Source organism: Lissotriton helveticus, chromosome 7, assembly GCF_964261635.1.
Source record: "Lissotriton helveticus chromosome 7, aLisHel1.1, whole genome shotgun sequence".
Classification (NCBI taxonomy): Eukaryota; Metazoa; Chordata; class Amphibia; order Caudata; family Salamandridae; genus Lissotriton; species Lissotriton helveticus.
In genome coordinates, this window is record NC_136068.1 from 1,453,922,990 (window position 1) to 1,453,947,502 (window position 24,513).

Here is a 24,513-nt window from a genome sequence, read left to right on the forward strand (position 1 = left end):
GTCTTGGGACCCACCCCCATTCTTGGAGTTTTGGGGCCCTGGGGAAGTCTTTTCTTTACTTTTATCCCCACCCTTATCTTGAGGCTTGGTAGACTCCTTCTGGTTACTGTCCTGATTCTTATTTGTTTAATTATTTATTTAAAACATTTGTAGAGCGCGGCTGGTATCCTGGCGCTGAAAGAAGCTTACTCCTAGAGTTGAAAGCAAAGGGAGTTGATTAAGGGGGGTGGCAGTGGAGGGGGAGCTAGGGGAAGAGCCATGTTTTTATTCGTTTCCTAAAAGGTAGGAGCTGTGTGATTTGGCGTATATCGGCAGGCAGACTGTTCCAGAGCTTAGCAGCAGCTACTCTGAACGATCTTCCCCCGATCCTGGCCTTCTTAAATCTAGGTACTATTACAAGACAGGCGGTCGAGGATCGTAGAGTTCTAGTTGGGACGTACCAAGAAAACATATGTTGTAGGGGTCTTGGTCCTGATCCGTGTACTGCCTTGAAGACCAGGCAGAGGGCTTTGAAGGCTATGCGTTGCTTCAAGGGGAGCCAGTGTAGCTCGGCTAAAGCCGCAGTGGCCGAGGATCTCCTAGTCCATCCAAGGGCCAGTTTAGCTGCTGCCGACTGGACTCGTTGGAGTCTATCCAACAGTACCATGGGAGATTCGAGCAGGAGGGCATTGCAGTAATCGATGCGACTGAGAATAGTGCACCTGACTATCAAAGCTCGGGCCGGAGGTGGTAATAGTGGCAAGATTTTACGTAATGATCGCATAAGGGCCGAGCAGGTGGCGACTGTTCTTGTTACCTGTGTTTCCATGCTAAGTTTGGTGTTTAGCATGACGCCCAGATTGCGAACACTGGCAACAGGTAGCGGGTTATCTGGATTTTCCGGGGGCCAGAACTCCACAGGCAGGAGGCGAGGTATTCGGCTCGCAGGACAGAACAAAACCTCGGTTTTAGAGGAGTTGAATTGAAGGGAGTTGCGGTGTAACCAGCCTGCAGTGTCTCTCAGGCAGTCATGGAAGGCTTCTAAGGGGATGGAGCCTTCCCCCTCCCAAGAGAGAATGAGCTGGGTGTCATCCGCATAGTTTACTGTAGTCAAATTATGGGATTTGATTAAAGTGACCAGTGGCTTTAAATAAACATTGAAAAGGATAGGGCTGATGGAAGAACCCTGGGGTACACCGTGAGGGACTGGGGAGAAGGCGGATTGGTAGGGGGGGAGGGATACAGCCTGTTTCCTGTCTCTGAGATAAGAGTGAAACCAGAGCAGGGCTGTGCCGTTGACCCCAGCATCTCTCAACCTCTCTAGCAGGATCACGTGGTTGACAGTATCGAATGCGGCAGATAGGTCCAATAGAATCAAGGCCACAGCTTGGCCCCTATCTGCACGCACTCGAAGTTCTTCCATGGCAGTAAGCACTGCTGTTTCGGTGCCATGGGCTGGACGGAACCCAAATTGGAAGTCGTCCAGAACGTGATTCTGCTCAAGGTAAGTTGATAGGCAGGTGCTGACCCATCGTTCCACCACTTTCGCCGGAAAGGGCAGAAGAGATATGGGTCGAAAGTTGGAAAGGCACTCTGGATTCAGAGATGGGTTTTTTAATAGCGGGGTGATGAGAGCTTGCTTCCAGGGGTTGGGAACGAGTCCACAGCAGAGGGATTGATTACAAATCCTCCGAAGAGTGTGGAATAACTCATTCCCGCATGCTTTCCATGTTTTCGGGGGCAGGGGGTCAAGGGGGGACCTGGAGGTGATGCCTAGTGCCAGTCTCTCAAATTCTGCTTCGGAGATCTGAGGAAAGGCCAGAAGACTTTCCATAGGAGAGCGTACTGAACTAGGAGAATACAGGTTGGCGACAACAGCACCGGAGGAGGTTAGAATATTTTCCAAAGGGGGGGTTGCCAAGTTGTTGATGATGGTCTCAATTTTGTCTGTGAAAAACTGTGCCAGATTGTCACAGAGAGTCTGAGATGGGGGGATAGTTTTCTTGGCGCAATCAGGGTGTATAAGGTTCTCCAAGATCTGTAATATGCTTTTTGAACTGTTAGCTGCGTTAACAATAGTGGAGCAGTAATAGGCCGATTTGCTGTCTGTCATAGCAGATTTGTATTCACGGAGCTTATTTTTCCAGAGAGTTTTATTGTTGTCACAGTATCCATGTCTCCACTTCCTCTCAGCCTGTTTGCAGGCTGATTTGAGAGTTTTCAGGGAGTCATTGTACCAGGGAGCAGGTGCTCTACCTCTAGGTTTACACAGTTTTAGCGGGACAATGGAGTCCGTGATAGATGTTATCCTCATACAGAAAGCTCTGTAGTTGTTTTCAACCGAGCTGGTAGGAGAAAAACTTTCGTCCACGTTGAAGACTTTGGTGGTGGAGCTGAGTTTTTCTAGGGCTTTCCAGTTACGGTATGTAAATTCTGGTTGAAGGCTGTCGTTGGGCTTCCTAATTGTGGTGCTGGTGATGTAAAATTTGATAAGCGAGTGGTCCGTCCAGCTCATAGGCAAAATATCGCCTACTTGTGTTAGACCAGGACTCGAGAAAATGAGATCTAGTCGATTGCCTGCAGAGTGGGTGGGATGCTTAACCAATTGGTGAAGCCCCACACTGTCACAGGATGTCAGAAGATTGTCTAGTCCTGTATCTAGGCTGCCATTTGGCCAGAGATTAAAGTCTCCCAAAATAACTAACTTGTTATGGGAGGTAGCCATATTTGTAAAAGTAGTGAGAAGTGCTTGTTGTTGCGGGATGGAGAATGCCCCTGGAGGACGATAACAAATGATCACCGTGAAGATATCTCCTAGATGGCTATTGATGGCCAGACCAAAGAGCTCAAACCCAGGCACTGGGTCTATGTCTATGGTATTAATTTGCCAGGAGGCTCGGAAGATAATTCTTAGGCCTAATCCTGGTTCTGACCCATTTATCTGCCCTCTTTCCCAATTCTTGGGGAGAGGTCAAATCTGAGTCCACCAGGTGCTGGTGTAAGAGCTGGTTCTGACAATTACTTTGGATCTGCTCCCTCATAATCAAATTATACAATCCTGTGAAGTCATGTACTTTGCTGCCATTTAGCCAACCCTCCAGAGCCTTAGTAGCACAATCTACAAAATCAGTCCAGTCCTGTGTCTGTGTCTTCTGGGTGTCTCTGAACTTCAACCTGTACTGTTCAGTGGTTAAGCCAAACCCATCTATAAGGACACTTCTCAGGACTTTGTAATTGTTTGCATCCTCATGTCTAACAGTGAGGAGCTTATCTCTCCCTTTCTCTGAAAAGGAGTACCATAAGATTGCTGCCCACTGTTCCTCAGGAACCTGCTGTACCATGCAGGCTCTCTCAAGAGCAGTTATCCATTTGTGGATGTCATCCCCTTCCTTGTAGGGGGGCACAATCTTTGTCAGGTTTCTACTATCATAGGACCTGGGTTTCTCTTTAGGAATATTTAGGCTTTCCTGTTTTCAGTTTCTATTTTTGGTAAATTCTGGTGGTGTTTTTTCAGTGTTTTCCAGTGATTTCAATACCTTAGAAAAACAGTGGTTATCAGTGGTTACCCATTTTCGCTCCATTAAAAACAACAGAAACAGTGTTTTTTCGGTGTTTATGGAACGTTTTGCTTTTATTATTGCTTGCTTTCTGCACTGATAATGCATGGCATATAGAAAGTGTACCACAGTGTATGTGAGGTCCAAATACATTTTTACAAATCAAACTTATTGTAGTACACTATAAAATACCTTCTTCAATGAGTCTTTCATAATGCTCACTCACTCTTTCCTTCCCATGTATCTGTGAAAAGTCTCTCTCAACAATGACGGATGCACGATTGTTTCACAGGAAGGAGCCAGTGCTCCAGACCATCGAACCAGGGCTGCAGCAGGCTGTGGCCAGATGATGACTCAGACCAGGGCACATGGGAAGGGTTTGTCCACAGCAGAGGCAAGGAGAGGCCCTCAGTGAGGACCATACGGCTGCCCTACTCTAGTGACAGCTCTTGCGCATGTTTTACCAAATGTATTTGCTGACGAATTCTCAATCCACCACTTGATTGCAGTAACATTATTACTGCTGGGGGCCCTATCCCCCAAAGTTAACGCCCAACTGTAGATTAGGGCCTCAGCAGGGTCTGTCTACAGAATGCGCCTCTACCAACCCTGCGGTCATACACAACAGAGTAGCTTCTTACTCGACCAACCAGAAAGCACGTTGAGGCCTCTACAAGAGGTAGGAGAGCACTATGGCAGCACGATTGCAGTGACATGCTGAATTTGTAAGAGCAATATCAGCATATGCCTCTTAATGTTCAGTGGAAATTGGCATTTTGTGCTCACTTCGTGACTGCATCAACTTTGTACAGCTGCTGCCAGACTGGTAAGATCACAGCATAGTGCTGCCTGATTCTGAATACCAGTCCTGGGCAGCTCAGGGAGTGCAGCAGACAAAAAGACCAATCAGCAAATTATGCCTGATGGTGCTGACCGAATAGCTACACCACACAAGGCCTAGTTGGATACCTAGTCTGTCTGCTTGTCTGACACATTCCAGCTGGAGACCACGTCCCCAATGTAGGGTCTGAGGGTACGCCAAGTGTCAAAGTACTGTGCAGAGCGACATTATATGATCTCTCCATTACTCGGTTGGTACGATCACAATCTAGTACCACCTGACTTAAAATCCTTGTTCCTCATAGAGCTGAGACAGGAGTGTAGTCAGCATAAAAACTCCCACTCTATGCACAGGCCCACAAGTCAGGCACCAGCTATCTTGTTCAAACATCTAGTCTGCTAGGCTTTCTGTTGCTGCCAGAAAGGCTGCTTGTTCCAGGAATGGGCCCTGATAGAGGCTGGCCAAGGAAGAGGGTTGACAAAGATCCGTCCCTAGTTGCCAGGAGTGGGCATGAGCTGAAAATGAATAATAAATTCAGAGTTGTTCAGTGCAGGGAGCTCCAAATAGATGCAAGGCACTGTGCCAACAGATATAGATGCAAGGTACACCATTAGTGGATATAAGCACTGTGCCAACAGATGAAAAGTGTAGCAGCATATGAAAGGTGTATCGTTACGACACCTCGTTTGTTAATGACAGATGATGGAGTGGTTTAACATCTGTAGCAGCCATCCCGTCCTCTCAAGTAACGAGTCAAGTACTGCCTTCTGCGGTCTTGGTGGTGACTACTGGAGGGTGGACAGCATCACTTGGACACTTTATCACTGTGGCCTTGTGAGAACCACTTGATGGGGATTCTGAAATGCTACTTTGGGCAAGAAAGTGACAAGTGCTCTTTCAAAAAACTAGCCCACTTTGCCTATAACCAGCTCACCCACAGAGCCTTGCTTCTTCCCCTCTCCTATTTATGCAGCTTTCTGGAGATATTTGCCTTCGATAATTGAAAGTGCAGTTAAAGGAAATATAAATGTGTGGGAGAGGGGCTGTGGCCTTTCTTCCTAAGTTGTGCTAAGCAGCCAGGCTGTTAATTTTAAAATTGTTAAAAGGCACTGACCCACCTTTCTGTTAAAGGAAGATGGAAGCGAAGGTTTGTCCCCAGCGCTACTCAGGGATAGCATGGGAGACAGAATTTTGAAACCAAACTGTGTACATAAGGGCAAAATGTGCATGTGAAATGGGTTCACCGTTGTGGCTTGACATCCACCTGCCCCATAATGCCCTTCCTGTAAGCAATAAAGCAACCCTTTTGTGACTTTGCCTATATTTGAATGTACCCCTTTTCTGTGCCCTTATATAGAATGTGCCGCTTTTGAGGTTTTCTCTTGAGATATGAAACAGTTAGCTTTGCGCTCTGCTTGCGTGTTATAAAGCTCTTCTTTTGGGGTTGCCAGCATATTGTCTAGCACTCCTCTTAAGACCTGGCCAAATTTCACAACTAACCCCCCAATTGTTATTTACATGGATAGTGGTACTCCCTTTTGTGACGTGCCTCGATACTACAATGCTCCCTTAGTGACTTGCTTATATATTGCACTACACCACTATTTTCTGACTTGCGTGTTTATTATTATTTTTTTACAATAGGGATTCACTTCTCTGCTGTGCTTGTATGTTTGGCTTGTGTCTATACTCTGAGGCCCTGTAATTTGTATCAGAGCCAGCAGTCGGGGTTCAATTAAGTATTTTTCCTCAGATTTGAACGTTGAAGACTTCTCTCCCAGTAGTGAATGGACCCCTGGAGGGCTAAAGGCGCCTCTCATAAAAGAAACGGGGGCAGGAGAGGCGGAGAGTCGACTGCACAGCTAGAAGCGCTCCAATTAAGTGACTAGATAGCAGAGCTGAATTGTGATCAAGGCGCATGCTGCAGTGATCTGTGTGCATCCGGCCCGATTCGAGTTCGGCAAAAGCAGATTTTCTTTTGCCAAAGGTGACTAATCAGCGTACGACGGGAGCGGGATGGTGAGCAGGAAAGCTACGGACACTGGGAGGGGGGCGGGATGAGAGCAAGCATGGCCACGGATAGCAGGAGGAGTAGGGAAGAGAGCAAAGAACACCATGAACAGCGGGAGGAGGGTGAGATCATATATTGGAATTACCGATGCTAGCTTGGATGCTGTTTTGTACTGCTTTGGCTCCCCCGAGTGGCCAGGCAGTGCAACAAATGTAAAAAATCAGTGACACTCGGTTTAAACCAGGTCAGCTGATTTTCATTCAGTAGTGTACTTTCGGTCAGACTCGGTTTAAACCGAAATCCGGACAGCCTAGGAATATTGCTGCCACCAGTGGCATCTAAGCCACACAACTTCTGTTCTCTTGCCAAGGCAAGTCTAGCTTGGGCCAGGGCTACCTCCTCCCTCTCTATTTTGAGTTTGACAGCTCTCATCCTGGCTTTATGCTCTATCTTTTGAGAGGCAGTCATACCTCTCTGAGATTCTCTTGAGGCACTAGAAATATGAGAGTCCCCTGAGGGAGATCTCACTCTTCTGTTGCCTGGGAGAATGCTCTGGTGGGATCTGGGGAGGTGCTGGCCCTCTCCATTCCCAAGTAGGTTTAAGTTGGCCTGGTTAAGCCTGGCAACTACCACCTGGTTAACCCCTAGATCCTGATCTTCAGGGTCCTCTACCTCTGAGTCCTCCTCCTCTTCCTCCTCTTCTTCCTCCTCTGGGGGGATCTCAGCTACAGGGGGGTTCACTCCATCTCCTGATTCTAAAGGAACTATATTTGCCTTATCTAAGTCATCCTGTTCTAGAATGGCTATCAGGGAAGGACTGGTGGGACTTCTGCCCCTTTTTAACCCTCTTGAGATGCACAAGGCAACCAAGTCTTTGTGGGTTAGTTTGTCATAGCTGGAAGTTGCCTGGGTAAGGTCAACTGTCACAGGAGCAGACCCTGAGGCTTTTCCTGTGTCAGACATGACTCTAGTGTAGTGTAAGTGATGCACCAACCTACACTAAGTGTTTCCCTACTGTACCTTGCTAGTGAGTTGTAGTCAGGGTGTGCTAATCCCTTTAATCTACAACTACTAAGTTCAGTAGAACTTAAATATGCTAAACTTTTGATTTATATGTACCTAAGGTACTTGATGGGATCTTTCAATTTGATAAAAGATTGCAATGGTAAAACAACAGCAAGCTCAAATCCGCACCGCTGCTCACCAATGTGAGAAGTTGGCCTGATAGGTGATGTTTCCAATTCTGGAACCACCTGGTATCAGACCAAACAATCCCTTATGGTGTCTGGTTGTAAGTCAACCTTATTAGACAAGCTATCCTAGGGGTAGCATGGACTAAGCAGCCTAAAGGCTTAACTTAAGAGGTCGTGTTAAGCGAGCTGTTTTACCACATACAATCCTGTAATATCAAATGAAAGGACACCACACAAGTATATATTATAAAAATATATGTATTCATTACTAAAAACAATCCCCAGTATTCTTTATATCGTTTCGTTTAATCAAAAGCACAGTATAACATACAAAGTTGCACAATTATGGATGAGGGCGAGGGGCCACTCAGACCATATACTAAAAAAATGGTATAAGAGATACCAATCGATCAGTGGTTAGGCCTAGGGCCTAGGGAATCGCTGGGAGCAGTCGGGACAAGCAATGCTGAAGTCGGGAAAAGCCAGCGGGATTCGGGTGCAGTGCAGAAAGTGCACGCATACATCAATGTTAACCAATGGTGCGTAAAAGTTACAAAGTTAAAGTTTAAGGAAACTTCCGCTGAACCTAGAGGAACAAAACTTAAGACACAGACCCTAGAGGTGTGTACCAGTGTGGGAACACCAGCGTTGCAATGTTACCTCACCCACAGGAAGCGGGTGCACAGGGTCGAAGTTGAGTCGGGTTTCGTCACGCAGGCTCTTGGTGCTTGGAGCTGAAAGGGCTGCAGGCGGGGTGAAAGAGAAGTGTCCGGTGGAGTCCAAGGGTGGACTCAAGTGGAAAAGTACCTGAAAGCAGAGGGGACAGAGTCTGGGTCACTCAGCAGTGACCAGGGTGGAACCAGGACGGAACCAGGCAATGTCGGGCGCAATCAGGTGGTTGTCGAGGAGCTTCTCTCCGCTGTCACGTGGGCTCTGGGGCATCTGCGACGTCCAGGAGCGGGTCACGATCTGTCCCACGCAGACTCTCGCCGTCGAAGCTGTCGGCTTCAAGATGGGAGCAAACAACACTTGGCAAAAGCAATCCACGCAAAACCGGGAGATGGCTTCTCACTCAAACCAAGAGGGTCAGAGTGGGGGCTCCTTTTCAGGGAAGCTGGTGTAAATCTGGAGCAACCAGAATCACAAGTCGAATTTCAAGTTTCTTCGGCACAGGGGCCACAAGCCGGCTGGCAAGTGACCGGGCCAATGCGTTGAGCCAAAAGAAGCAGAAGGGCCCAACGCAGCACTCGTCGAGCGTAGAGGGGTGAACTTCGGTGCAAGACTGGCTTAGGGTTGGGGCTTCTCAAACCCCGTTGTACAGCTTCGAGGGTCACTCATGGGCTGCACGGTCAGCGTCTCGTGGTCTTTCCAAGATGGCGTGCCCCACGCTTCCGGTCGCCTCCACGGGTCTCAGCTCTGCAGGGACTGTGGATCGGGCTGTTAGAAGGCAGGCAAGCTTGATCTTGTCGATCTCTGTCGCTCGAGTTCCGGCGGGAACTGCAACAAAGCAGACGTCGATGGCTGGATGGTGCCTGTTTGCACAGGGTGGTCACTCCTTGACCACAAGGGAGATTCTTCAGTTTTCTACGTCGAGTAGGATGTCGAAGGGTCCAGAGTTTTGTTTCTTATGTTTCATCAGGATAATCTAAAGTGCATTGGCACTGCTCCCATTCTTATACCAATCTAGGGGGCTGGATTACCTGCTAGGTCCCCTCCTATGGGTGGGGCCCAGGAAGTGGGTGGATACACCCCCTTCCTTTGATCCAGGTCGTGCTGGCACGAGGGCTGGAGTGCCCCAGAACCGGTTTGGCCGGATTATGCAAGGGGCAGCCTTGTGCTCCCCATGCAGTGTCTGGTTTCTTTCAAACCTCCCTGCTACAATCCGCTATCTCCTGTCTGGGGGGGTGTAACACCTCCCTGCGACAGTAAACCCTTTGTCCAGGCCCCTTGGGCTGAGTTTCGGTCAGCTTCAGGGGGTCAGACTCGTGTCTGTGGCAGAAGCATCCATTTTGTGGATCTGAGGCCCTTTTAGAAATTAACCGCATTTAAGTAAAGTAACATGTCTTACCCCTCTAGAGGGGTGGAATGCTATCCCCGTCGCCAGAACTGGCGAGGGGATAGTATTCCAAATCGTATGACACCTTACACAACATGTTTTGATAAAGCCAAACCAAAGTTGCTATATAACCGCGAGGATTATAATGCATTTAAGAGTATATGGTATGGCATTATCCTGAAACAGCTTAGGGAGTTGTTCCCGACGGCTGCAGACAGGCTCAGCTCATGTTAGAGCTCCATCTCACATTAAACCACGCACTCTGCCTCCAGGATTGATGAGGCCTTCCATAGGAGTGGCTCACAGGTTTATATGTGTCCAGATATAGGTTTAGATATAGGTATACTATATCTAAGTAAGGGGTGATTACACCACCTTACCCCAGCTGAGTGATCAGCCAGTTGTGTCAATTTAAGAACCAGCCAGGGGTGGCAAAAGATATGCTGCAGCCCCTGGTAGGCCTTGGTGGCACCTATGCCCTGGGCACCTATAGTGCATGGTACAGGGGCTGACAAGGAGTCCATTTCCAATTGTGGTATGTACCTAGGGTACATGGAATCCATTTTACAGAGAGAGCAGATGGCTTGGGGCCCTGATTAGCAGGGAACCAGGTCAACTAAGTCAAAAACCAGCTAAACACAAGGCAAAAAATCTAGGGTGACCATAGTCAGGTAGCCACCTTCCTACAAAATGTATGCTAAGAAACTTAGGAACTCCTACATGGTTCCTCACTCTTAGCTGTGCCGAGTATGCATGGGACGACTTACTTCAATTTCTACGAGAGGCTAATGCAAATATACAAAATATAGAATTCAAAACACCTGGAGAACTGTGTTCTTTGGATCCAGTGAATGTATGCAGATATTTCAATCATAGATTTGAAGCTATGATGTCTTTTATTACCAACAAAAAAAATCCTCCCCTTGGAGATGTTTTGGATTTCTTTTGGAGAAAGGAGTATCAAGCGAGAGGTGCTCCTCACATACATATGTTGTTGTGGATTAAAGATGCACCCAAATTTGGAACAGATTCGGATGAGACAGTGATGAGCTTCATTGAAGAGTATTGAACATGTGCTGTTCCGAAAACTACCGAAGAAAATAGTTTAAGGCAACAAGTTTTACGCTTTCAATCCCATCGTTGTGGAAAGTACTGTCGTCGAAAATTCAGAAACAAGGACAAGTTCTACACAAAATGTCGTTTCAGCTTTCCACGACCAGTGATTTCTAAAGGAAGAGTAAATAATTTGATGTCTTCTCTGCGACATACTGTGACGAGGAAATCACCAAAAAATACATACAATTTAAAAAGAAACAAAGAGTCCAAGTACATCAACGATTACCACCCAGTGATTTTGTGCATGTGGAATGCTAACATGGATATTCAATTCATTGCTGACAACTCTATTGCTGTGGCTCGATATGTGACGTCTTACATCACAAAAAAAGAAAAGACAGAACTGAAGGAAATGTGGGAGGACATTTCACATGAAAAGAGTCTAAGCAAGAAATTATACAGTTACAGTCTGAAGATGTTGTTGCATCGAGAAATTGGAGCATTTGAATGTTCTGATCGATTGTCATCAGCAAGTCTCTATGCCAAATCTAGAACCATCATTTGGGTGAGTCTAGGTCTTGCTGCAACACGAAATCGAGTTTTGAAATCTGTACAAGAAATAGAGTATTTGGCAGAGAAAGAACCAGAAAGTACAGATATTTTGAAGACAAACATGTTGGATACATACTATCCAAATAGAAGTAGTCATCTTGAGAACAGTTGTTTGTATGAAGTTCTGCAAAACTATATATATAAGAGAACCATCAGAGAAGATATCAACAATGGAATATATGCTATCATTGGGTGTGAAGGATGTCTAGTGAGACAGAAAAAAGGCCATTTGATTAATCATCGAAAATTGAGTTTCGAAAATCCAGAGAAAAGGGAATTTTACTATTTAGCTCTTTTGCAACTCTTTAAGCCATGGCGTACAGAAGAGGAACTACTTGGAGATTTTCTCTGTTATGAAGATTCTTTTAATGCAACCAAGTATACCATAGAATGTCCTGTTTTTCCAAATTATCTGCAAATGTTGAACGAAGAAATAGAGCAAGAAGCCACAATTGCTGCAGAGATTGCTAGAGACAGTTCTCAAGACAGTCAGAGTTCTTCATTGAGTCAGGATCCACTTGGAGGACCAATTATTCAAAATGAAGCTGCCACTGCCATGGATGAGGTGGAAAGAGCTATGGAACAAGCACAAGATGATGTAGTTAACTTAGAAGATTTGGAGAAACAACTAAACCTTGAGCAGAAACAGATATATGACGAAGTCACAGATCAGATTGAACATGGATTCACTCATGAGAAAAAGAGTGCTCATGTACATCATTTAAACCAGTCCAACTGTACGTAAGTGGAGAAGCGGGAACTGGAAAAAGTTTTCTGATTAAAGCAATTGCAACTTATCTGCAGAAAAGGACTGAATCACCGCTATCTTGTGTTGTTACCGCTCCAACTGGGCTTACAGCACATAACATTAAAGGGATTACTTTACATCTTTTACTGATGCTGCCAGTGGAGCATGATAACAAATTGCAATATCACAAGCTATCTGGAGATGCGTGTTCCGAAGTTTTGAGAGTCCTGAAGAAAATGAAACTTCTTATCATTGATGAAGTAAGCATGGTGTCAAATATAATGCTTGCTTTTGTGCATTTGAGAATGCAAGAAATTCTTAGAACAGACTATGATGTCTTATTTGGAGGAAAACATATTATTGTTTTTGGAGATCTACTGCAGTTGACTCCAGTGAAAGGACAACCTGTGTTCAAAATGCTCACGCATGAAGATACCAGGAAGTGCCTAGGAAGCATTGGAAACGTTAATATATGGTTAAACTTCAAATATGCAGAACTGCTTCAAAATATGCGGCAGGCAAAGGATGAAGATTATAAAAATATTCTACAAGATGTAAGAATCGGAAAAGTAAGTTAGCAAGGGAAAGAAGCTTTACATGGACGATTAATTTCAAATTTGTACCCAAATGAAAACATTCTTCCAGAGAATATTTTTAAGAAAATTAACGAGAAGAAATCTGGCATATGTTTGATGCCAACTCTGAAAGAATGTTCCATGTTCAACAACAAAATGTTAAAGTTAGAAAATGAAGAGATAGTGAAACTGGAAGCTACAGATAAAATAGAGCATATGGGAGCAACAATTATTTTGTCTGAAAATTTGAAATCAAAATTGGATTCATTAGAGAAGACTGTATCTAAAACTGCTGGTTTTGAAAAGAGTCTGAATGTGTGTTTAAATTGTCGTATCATTTTGAGAAGGAATTTAAATGTTGAAAGAGGTCTGGTAAATGGAGCAATGGGTCATGTTGTTGGTTTTGTGAATTACAAAAATAGAGATGGAATTGAAATTTTAAAAATTAAATTTGATGGCATTGATGAAATAGAATAAATTTGTCGTTGTTCAGCTAGATTTTTGGTTGTGAAAGACTTATATGTTCGCCGAAAACAGTTTCCTATTTGTTTGGCATATGCGGTGACAATTCATAAATCTCAAGGTTTAAGTGTAGATAGCGCTTTGATGAACATTGGACGTTCTGTGTTTAAAGAGGGTATGGCATATGTGGCATTATCACGAGTCAGAACTTTATCAGGATTGTACTTCATTGAGTGTGATGAAACAAAGATTTGTGCAGATCTACATTGTGTTAAAGAATACAATAGGTTAAGAAGAGAGTATGCTCCACATTTGCCTCAATATCCTCTGATTGAAAAACGTGTGGTAGGCCGAAAAAGAAGAAATGAGAGTAATTGCAGTGAGGTAGTAGCAAAAAGACAAAAAGTAGATGAAACTGTAATTGTAAGGAGAAAGAAAAAGGATTCTGTTGAAGATGTTGTTGGATTTCAGTTTGAAAACAAGTCTGGTGTCAACTGCTATGCCAATGTAGTGGTTAATGTTGTTTTTTTTTCTTCAAAATATACAAGAACAGATTGTTGAAAATCGGGATAAAAGATTCTGTTGTTTGTTGAATTCCGTGTTTGAGAAATGTACCAGTGATAGAGCAAAAATAGAAAGTGTTTCAGAAATTCGAAATCTTCTAGACATATGTTCTGGTCAAAATCAATTTTCACAGAATATTCAGCAGGATTGTCAGGAATTTTTAATGTATATGTTTGATTTTTTTTGTTTGAATATGTTTATTTGCATTTTGTCATAGTACATCAGTATCCATATACATACAGAAATAATAGAAGTCACTGTAACGTGAGGCATTGTGTACAAGCCGTTGCGAGCATCTACTCCTGTGCGAAAACATGGCAACAAGGAATACGAGCAGAGAAGGAGTGCACAATTAAACAGCGTGACAGTTTCTCATTACATCGTTCAGCAATGTTAGTTCTCCATTACTGAGAAAAGCAATATCCGCAGTGGGGCTGCATAACATAGATTTGTTCAGTATGGTGCATAGGCTATGCTATGGCTGGAAAACCAAAGGAGTTAGTCATAACAACAGTATATCTCATATCCAAAGCTGTTTCCGAAAAACAATTGAAGTTAAAGAACAATCTAAAGTATACAGAAAACAAGGGATTTGGTGGTGGCTAACAGTAATCGTGTGGGTGTGTGTGAAGACATCGATGTGGACAGAGAGCAGGTCCATAGTGCTCCATGACAGTGGTATGGTGTACGTCGTGGGGTTCATCTCGCGCGCGGTAAAGCGCAGGGGGGGGGTCCCACAGAAAAAGAGAAGAAGGAGTAGGGCACACAGGGAGGGAGGGAAAAGAGGAAGGGGGGAGAGAGCGGCAGTAGAAGTGGGAGCGGGCAGATAGGCGAGGACATTTACACAATGTTATGCTGCAAGCACACTCGATGGTAGGTCGACAGGGCCGCATCCCAATCCAGCGCTATGGGGTACTTCCTGAACCCCGCCATGTCCTCCCTATGCAGCGCCACACTTTCCGCTCTCGCCCAATTATCCAGCGAGTTACGCCACTGTAGCGCCCTGGGATGTACTCTATGTTTCCAACGCCTCATAATGAGTCGTTTCGCTGTGATAAGTCCCAGATCCCAGAATCTCGCTTGGACCTTCGTCTGCTTAGTTCTTTTGAACAAACCTAACAGGCAGGCTTCCCAAGTGCTCGGTAAGGAACCCCCTGTCGTGTTTGCCAATACAGTTGATACTGCAGTCCAGTAGGGCTGTAGCGAAGAGCACGTCCAAAGGACATGCAGGAACTGCGCGTCCACTAGTCCGCATCTGGGACACGCTGTTGTAGTGAGCCCAAAGTATTGGTTGATTTTGTCTGGAGACAGATACGCACGATGTATAATGTAATACTGTATAATCTTAAAGCGTGCATTACGCGGTACATTCAAAGCCCCAGCCAGTATCAGCGTCCACTCCCTGTCCGTCCAGTCCCGGCCTCTGTCGGCCGTCCATTTGTCTCGCAAGCGCTGGGGGGAGAACTGTGTATGAATGTGTAGTGCTTGGGCAAGCCAATGTATTAGGTGACTACCATCCCCCATCACATGTAGATATTGAATGAGTAGGTGTGTAGGCGGTTCCTCTGTCAACGGACCCCAGGCCCTCGTTAGTGTATGTAAAAGCTGTGCATGGGTCAGGAACTGTCCAGCCGGTAATCCCGAAGTGTCCGCTAGTGTCTCAAAAGGAAGCAATGCGCCCTCCGCAAACAAGTCGCCCAAACTGTCCAAATCGGCCGTCCCCCAACAGTCAAGTACCGGTGTCGTGAGTGAGCCTGTGCCCCAGGGCATACCCAATAGTGGGAGACTGGGCGCATACCGCTTAGCCGCTGCAGTGAGTTTCAAACTTCTCAGAAAACACCTCTTTGCTACCGCAAGGTGTAACTGGCTCGGAATACGGGTATTAGCTAAAGGGTGAAACAGTGCATGTATCTGCGAAACCGACATGATTGACTCCGCTGTGGCAGTATCTCCCAAATTTCTCCCACTCAGCCAGTAAGCGACCCATTGTAACTGAGCAGCCAAGTAATAAAGCTCGTGGTTGGGGACCGCCTGCCCGCCACTCTCCATTGCAGCATGAAGGGTTCTCAAGGCCACTCTGAGACACCCCTTGTTCCAGATCAATCGCCTGGTTAGAGAGTTCAGTTCGCAAAAGGTGCGGACCGGAACATATAACGGCAAATTTGCATAGTAGTACAGCAACCTGGGCAGAACGATCGCCTTTGCCATCTCGTGAGATTGCCATCCAATAGGTCGGCAGGGTCTCGGTAAACACGGACTCCCAGGTAACAAAAGGTTGTTGGATACCAGAGGAGTCGTTCGCCCATCACCCCTGATCTCGCACTCCGGGGTATCCGCAGCAAAAGAGTACACCCCCGACTTTGCCCAATTGACATGCAACCCTGACATTTCGCCAAAATTACGGAATATGTCTGTGAGCACATGCGGGAAGCAGGTTAAGTCTTTGATATAGATCAATAAATCATCGGCATACAGAGATACCGAATGTATGCCATCAAGTAATGGAATACCCCAGTCCCCACTAGAGGCGCGCAGTTGTGCTGCTAGGGGCTCCATTATGAGAGCAAATATTAGGGGAGAGAGGGGACACCCTTGTCTCGTGCCTCTGCGAACACGGATCGGGTCTGAGTAAATCCTGTTCGTTCGCACACGCACCACGGGGACGGAGTAGAGGAGTTCCACCATTTGGAGGTAGGGTGCACCCAGACCAAATTTCTCTAACACTAGTGCCAAGTAGGGCCACTCCACCGAATCAAACGCTTTCGCAAGGTCAAGTACAACACACCCCGAACGGGGCCACTGGGATACCGCCAAACTCTGCACACGAAACAGTCGCCGCAGATTATGTGAAGTGCTACGGGCGGGGACAAATCCATTCTGGTCCGCATGTACCAGGGCAGGGACCAAAGGTGCCAGCCTGTGGGCCAGCGCGGATACCATGATCTTATATTCCGTATTGAGGAGGGCAAGGGGTCTGTAGGAGCCCATGCTTAACGCATCCCTGTCTGGTTTCAAGAGTGAAACCACATTGGCCTCATTCAGAGATAAGGGAAGGACAGCATCGTGTATCGCAGCCGCGTACACCCGAAGTAGCTCAGGGATGAGGATAGTGGAGTAAGCCTTGTAGAACTCTGCTGGCAGGCCATCTGGGCCTGGGGCCTTGCCATTCGGAAGAGAGAATATTACATCTCGGATTTCTTCCGCTGTGAATGGGGCGCCCAGTTCCTCACTCTGCGCATTAGTGATCGTTGGTAGTGGGAGGTCTAATAAATACTCAGTGATGTCCTCCGCGGTGACCCTCAATCGGGAGCAGTAGAGGCTCTCGTAATGATTCGTGAACGCCTCATGAATAGCCCTCTGAGTGTAAACCACAGCCCCGTGTGTGGTACGGATCGACATCACAGGCAATGTTAGGGTGTCTCTCCGCGTCAGCCAAGTTAGCAGCCTGCCCGACTTATCCCCGGCGTGGTGCGTACGTGCGGAGTGCGCTGCATAATTTAAGTTCTTTAATCTATCAAGAAGCTGGGCATGTCTCCCACGAGCGTCCAGCAACCGCGTATCGTCCCCCTCCACTGCCTCCCGCTCGCCCGCTAAGAGTTCTGTCTCCGTTTGTGTTAGTTCCCTATCCACCTGACTCCTCAGTCCCACCTGCGCCCCCAGACAATGGCCTCTCGCAACTATTTTAAATGCGTCCCACTCAACCTGTGGGGTGGATGCAGTATCAGTGTTCTCTTCAAAATAATGTAAAATACGGGCCGATAGCATTTCCCGGAACGGGGCGTCCAGTAAAACGTCTGGCTGGAGCCGCCACGTGGGAATCGGTGGGTGTGGGCGTTCCCAGGCAAAGTCAAGTGTGTGTGGATTGTGATCTGAGTGGGTGTGTCCCAGGTAACAGGAGTCGGTGACCAAGGGCAGAAGGTCACCAGTCAACATAAATCTATCGAGCCTAACATGGAGTGTGTGAGCGCCCGAGTAGTTGAATAAACCCTTGTGTTGGGGTTACGGCTACGCCAAGCATCAACGAGATCCCACTGCATCGCCCAGTCAGTGAAGGCTCTCAAAGTACTGTGTATCATCGAATTTGCCAAGGGGGGGAAGGATCTGTCCAGCGTAACATCAAGAACACAATTATAATCACCCCCCAGCAAAAGCGGCACGCCCGGCCATGCCGCCATCGCTGTCGACAATCGTGTGAGGAAACGCCCCTGGTAGATGTTGGGAGCGTAACCAGAGGCTATGTTGATGTGCTGGCCATCTAGTCGGCCCTGAAGTAGCGTGTACCTGCCATCGGCATCAATGTTGCTGTGTGCTACGCTGAAAGGGACCCCCGGGCGAATCCAGACCAGGGTCCCACGCACGAATGCAGAGTAGCCTGTAGCATATACTTGCCCCCTCCATCGACGGCGCAGAGTCTGTACCTCTGCATCCGTCAGGTGTGTCTCCTGTAAGAGCCCAATCTGTACCTGGTGACGCTTGAGATAGGAGTATACCTGATAACGGCGGGAGGGGGTGTGCATACCACGTACATTCCATGTGCAAAATTTAATCGCAGACATTTCGACATTGCTTCCCCACCATCCAGACCCCCCGCCCATCCACCACCCCACAGCCAGCAACCCCACAGAGCAGTTCGGTACAAAGTGCACTAAACGTGGACCGCATTATCACAGCATCTTGCCAACACACATCAAAGGTAAGGGAGAAAAACACCAGATCCATAACTAAGGAACTCGGAACCATAATGCCAAAAGGTCGACTGCGGAACATGCCGTCGTCCAAACACTCTAAAGAGCACTAACTGTTCGTAAGTTCTAGGGGGGGGTTCACTGAGCTCGTGAACTAAATGTACAATCAAGTCATGCAGGCATGGCGGGGGAGTGCCACCCCCACCACAGGCATCCGTTGTCTCACAGCCCTGTTTCAATGGGAATACATGGTATCAGGCACAGACAGAGCAGCTGATGATCCATAACCGCACCGGACAGGTCGCGGGTAAGAACTTACCGCCAGGGGGTGTCACCCCGTGTCTCCCGCGGAGACTCACCAGTCAAATGACCATCCTCTGCGGGGCACTAACACTCGCCCCAGCATCCAGTATCGGGGCCCTTAAGTCTGGACCTCGCCGCAGTACCTGCAGAATCCCAGACGCACCCCCTCCGGCCAGTAATGGCGCAGGTGCGCAAGGGCCACAGGCGGGCGCTGCATGCTTTCCACCAGTGATCGGTGAGGCCATGGCAATGTCAGTGAAGCAAATCAGCCGTCTGCGGTGTGACATCTGGGAGTTCGGCCGATGCCTGAGAGTCAGGTAGGCCATATATATACTCATCGTCGCTCACCAGGTTCTCAGGGCTAGCGCCTGGAGTTGGGACTTCCATCTGCGAGCCGCTAATCTCTGCCACTCTACGGATAGCCTCCTGTTGCTCTTCATGGCGATGTTCAGGGGTTGGGCCCACAGTTGCCTCAGGATGCACCGAGCTCACCGCCGAATGTCTCCTGCGTCGACGACGCCGGGCTCCTCCGCCACGACGTGGTCTCGGGGGCAGGCCATCCGGTTCTGGGACAACACCCGAGTCGAGCCAGGACTCAGCGGCCTCCGGAGTGTTGAAAAAATGAGTTTTGTCCTGAGCCACCACTCGCAGGCGAGCAGGGAACAGCAGTGAATACTTGAGTGGCAGTCGGCGAAGCCGCTGTTTGACCCCCAGGAAGGAGTGTCGTTGCCGCTGCACTTGTATCGTGTAGTCCGGGAAGAACATAATTGTTGCATTATCTATCCTGACCTCTGACAGCTTTCTGACCTCTCGCAGGATAGTGTCCCGGTCACGATAGTTCAATATGCGAATAAGCATGGGTCTGGGATTGGAGCCCTCAGGGGGAGGTTTAGCCGGAACGCGATGGGCGCGCTCCACCACAAAATGCTGCGAGAGGATGCCATCCGGGAGAAAGTTTCTGAGCCACTGTTCCACGTGTTCCGGCGCCTCTCTTGGTTCCCAGCGTTCCGGCAAGCCCACGATGCGAATGTTGTTCCGTCTCGCCCGTCCTTCCGCATCCTCCGCACGGTCTTCTAGGAACTCCACCCTGTTAACGAGATCCTGGACATGCGTATCCATCTGCGAGATCTTGGGAGTTAACTCAGTCATCGCGGACTCCAGGGTCGACGTCTTCTCAGAAAGTTTTTTGTGATCGGCTCGGAGATGCGTCATATCTATGGCCACGCTATCAATTTTGGTCTACAGGGAGGCGCGGGTCAGCTGCATCGATTCCTCAAGTCTTTCCATGGCCGCCAACATCGTGTCGAGCTTGGAGGCCGTTTGATCCATTTCTGCCTGCTTCGCCATTTTCCCCTTCACCGACGTGTGGCGGCTCTCGTTTTAGGTCCCCCCGACATGGGCGACGACAGCATAAGCAGCCAGAGGTGTACGGTAAAGATAGTTACTACGGCACTCCGGAAAGGAGACCCGGTATCAGAGCAGGGTGGAGCAGCCAAACGTAGCGCAATCAGGAGGTCCTGAAGATCTCTGTAGTGCCCACTCACGGCGGGGGCCTGTCACTAGCCGTCTCAGGTGGTCCGCGGCTATATCTGCATGCAGGTGTCTTTTGAGCGGGAGAACAGAGAAGGCCGCTGCTCAGGCATGCAAGTGATCCTGGCGGTGCAGTGCGACCTCGCGATCGCCAATATAGTCACCAGGTAGTATGAGGGGGAGGAAGCGCAATGCCATCAGGTAGGTCAGTGAGCTAAACAACGGTGATGGATCAAGCCCTGATCTGTTGACTGGGTAGGAGTATTCTGATTAACTCAGATACTCTGTCCATCACCACCCCCTTTTTGAGATTATTTTGGCCACCATGAGTGTGGAAGGGTATGCTCAGATGTGAGTCCCTTGCTCACTGTGAGGAAAATGAAATTTTGCCTGACCAATGTGTCCCCTGCGTATACCCTATGTTACATGTATGTGCATGTCATCCATGCATTTCCTTGTAGTGGCCTAAATCACTAGGCCTCTGCAATCACGTCCTGCATTAAGGTGCCTGTCATCAAGTTTCCCAAAAGTTAAGCTAACATGAAGGCCCATGTATTTGCATTGCATTGTGCACTTTAAAATAAGTATCGTAATGAACCCATTTTGTGGCGCAGCCCGAGCCACATTCTGAAATATTGTTTTCATGACTCCTGACACACTGAAGCTGCAGTTACGTCCCTCTGACCTCGCATACTTCTAGCTCAGCCGAGAGAAGCCCAGCAAGAGGCCTGCCAAGACAGTATTATGAATAACAGTTATCTGTCTGCTTTACAGAATCACATTTCAGTCTGGTGAAGAAGGTACACAGAACCCATCTGCATAGATAGGGCCCAGCCATTCTGTCTCTGTTTAAGTGGATTACAGTGCTTGCATCCATAGAAAGCTCATGCAATGAACGAATAAATATGCCCTTTCTGTCATTTAGTGACGAGCAACCTTTGCTTCAGATAATACATCCCCTGACTCAAGATATCAGTTAGTACCAGGCGTGCTGGTCGCCTTGACACAAGAGATCTCTTCTAGACTGAAAGTCAGCTCTCCTCCCAGTTACACGTCAATTGCACGTCATGCTCATGTTGCACACAAGTAGGACAAAGTTCGAGCTGGTCATGCAAACTCCTCCTCTAAGTACCCACCCACCTATGACACCTACCTATCACCTACCTATGACTCATCGAAGTACACACCCTCATGTACGCCCACATGCTCTTATCTCTTTCTTTCTTGCTCTGCCTGGAGTGCTCCGCCCTATGTACAAGGAGTAAAATGTATATATTCTGTTCATTGTTATTAAAATGTTAGAAGACTCTTCCTGAACCTCAGTGGTGATGGAACATATTCTCCCATGACTCGAGTTATTGGAATAAAGCCCATTTTAACTCAGATACCACGGACTCTGCTTCTCACTTGATGCATGATAATTGTTAATGCCTAGAAATTATGCCAGGGTAATATTTTATTTACCACATTAATTTGGCGCCCGAATCCAGGGACAATCCCTTTCCCCACACGCCGGAGTTGTAGGTCCAGCTTTGCCCCCTTCTACAGCGGTGACGGACTTTAAAGTGTACACGCCATCGGGATTTCCCGCTACTCCCTCAGGCCCAGGAGGAGGACGGACTGCGACCAGGCATCCATGCGAGGCGGTGAGGAACGCGGATCGTCTCAACCAGAGCCCAACCCGTGAGAGAGCAAGGTCCGAGGTCTCCAGAGGTCCACCTGTTCCAAGGCGCATGCGTAGAGGTCCGAGGCCTTCAAGTTTCAAGATTCTGCTTCCCGGTGAGTACCACTATGGGGAATGCATCAAGTTTCAAGACGGGTCCACTGTAAAAGGTGGAAACGGTCAAGACGGGTCCACTGTAAAAGGTGGGAACGGTCAAGACGGGTCCACTGTAAAAGGTGGGAACGGTCAAGACGTGTCTCATTTCTGAGACCGGTATGGTTGTACTGTATTCCAGTGCACAAAGTTTTTCAAGTACATGCTTAGTTCTCTGTATCAGTTCAGATTTTGTGTCTGTTTTAATGTTACAATGTTTCTAGTATGAATGATTGTTACTTGTTTCAGTTTATTTCTGTGTATTGTGTTTCCATTGTGTTGTTTTCAACATGCCACTTTTTTCGAAATTGCATCAGATAGGGACCAGGAAAGGCATACTAGAAGAGTCAGTTAACATCCCGCCTTGAGACACACCTGGTCATTATATGTATAATAAGCATGGATTAGACGCTGTCTTGTTTTTAGATTTATGGGTAAACTGCACGAAGGATCTAGAGGAGAAATATAGATGGCCTGTCTCAGGAACACGGGATTCAGAATGCATTATGGGAGTAGAGGAAGCGCTATGGAAAAGGAAGTCAAGACCCTCTCAGAAAGATGCCATCGAGTTGTGGCGCAAGGAGTCACACAGGAGAATAGAGAAAGAATTGAATAAAGCAGAGAGAACTAAACTAGCAGGGGAAAAAGCCAAAGAGTGGAGTTCCTTGTAAATAGCTCCTTGTAAATACGGTTTATGAAGAGCATGTCATTATTATGACTTGTTGAGTTTCTTGTGAATATGGCTTGTGAATAGCGCCATGTGGTTATGTTTTGTGCAGAGTATGTTATCATTACGTTAGGCAGGAGAGAGCTGGATCTCTTTCAAGTGCTTGGAGAAAACGTTTTGAAGATGTGCGTACGTGTTATGTGATAACATGGAGAAATGAGTTCATGACTTTCCCATGTACTGCAGTCATTGGGGAATGATTGTGCTTCAGCTGCCAAAGAGTTAATATCTTGTATTGAGAAGGCAGTATTTGTTTTAACATGCTGTTTAACAAGGTGTTGAGGGATTTTGGCGTTTTTTGGTGTTTGCGGGGGGCGTGTTTTTGAGCGGAAATTCGTACCCGTTCCAGTGGAGGGATTTGGTTGCTTTTTGGTGAGCATTTAGGGAATCGCTTGGACTACTGTGATGCCAAATTTGAAAGGGATCTGAGCTGTGGAAGTGGTGAAAAAAAGCATGTTTTGTGCGGAGGTGCGATTTGCCATGTTATCCAATGGGCGTATTTCTGAAAATTGAGAAAATATTTTGGGGGTGTTCCAGGTGCGCTAGAGGCCCGGGGGTTGGATCAGCGGTAGAGAAGGTGGATGGCCAGATGTGCTGAATTTTGGGGATTTTTGGCTTGGGCGGAAGGGTGTGTTTGGCTAATGTGTATTTTTGGATAATGGAGCTGTTTTGATTTGTGCACGCATTTTTGATTTGTGCGTGCCTTTAGGCCGAGATTTCGTGGTGTGCTAAATAGTTCTTAACTGAGTCTGCGGGATCGGCTGAAACTTGGGAATGTCTAGTTTTGCGGCAAAGTAGTTTGAAGGAAATTGGTGGAGGGGAAGGTGTCTTTTTGGCGTAGTTTGGAAGTGCGTTTTAGCACGATTTCATGGCTGTGTAGCTCACATGCATGGTTATGTGAACTGACACTAAAAGTTAGTGAGTGGTGGGACGTATGAAGGTTTCTTTAACTTTTTCATTCTGGGTCTGCCTATGTGCTTTGTCAGTTTGCAGATTGAATGGTAACATCTTGCATGGAAAGTAAAGTAGTGTATTCGTAAGGGTTTGCCTTGGAACACTTGATTTAATGTGTTTGACTCAGAGGTCGGTAGTTGTAAATAAACCAGTCGTAGAGTGCTTTAATGTTTTCACGGTTGAGAAGAAAATATAAATCAGACCCTTCATAGAATGCGTTTTTAATTAGTGTAATAAAACCGTGTTTTTTAAATAGGAATGTTTCTGCAAAATATAAGTTATTATTTTCCCCAATGCAAGCTGCCCTTTAGAATAGCGTGTGACAGTTAATGCGCCAATTAAAAAATATGGCTTTTTGTAAAATGATAAATATGGCCCTTTTAATAGGTAGAATAGAAAAGCTTGCACACTTAATTATGAAAATGTTGGTTATGCAATGCAGAATTATGGAGTTTCACATGTTAATGTTGATGTTAACTTCAAAAAGTAAAATGTGGTGTGTTTCCATGCCATGTTATGTTTCTTTTTCCCTTGCAGCTAGTAGCAGCACAGAATTATTTTGAAATGCTAGCATGTCACTTAGTTACAGAAAAATATGTCCTTATTAATTACTGATTTTAGAATGCTTTTTACCACGTTTTAAATTTGCTTCAGTTAAGTTAGAGAATGTTGGTTAAGCTCTCTGGCCTGGGTACTGATGTGTTTTGAATTACTCTGAAATGTGTTTTTCGACCTTGAAGTGGTCCTGGCTCCCAGTAAATGTTTATGTAAAGGGAGGGCTTTTCCCTCTTGGAGCAAGCAGTGCCTGTCTTGTTATTATTGGCCATAACCCAATTCTTTCCGC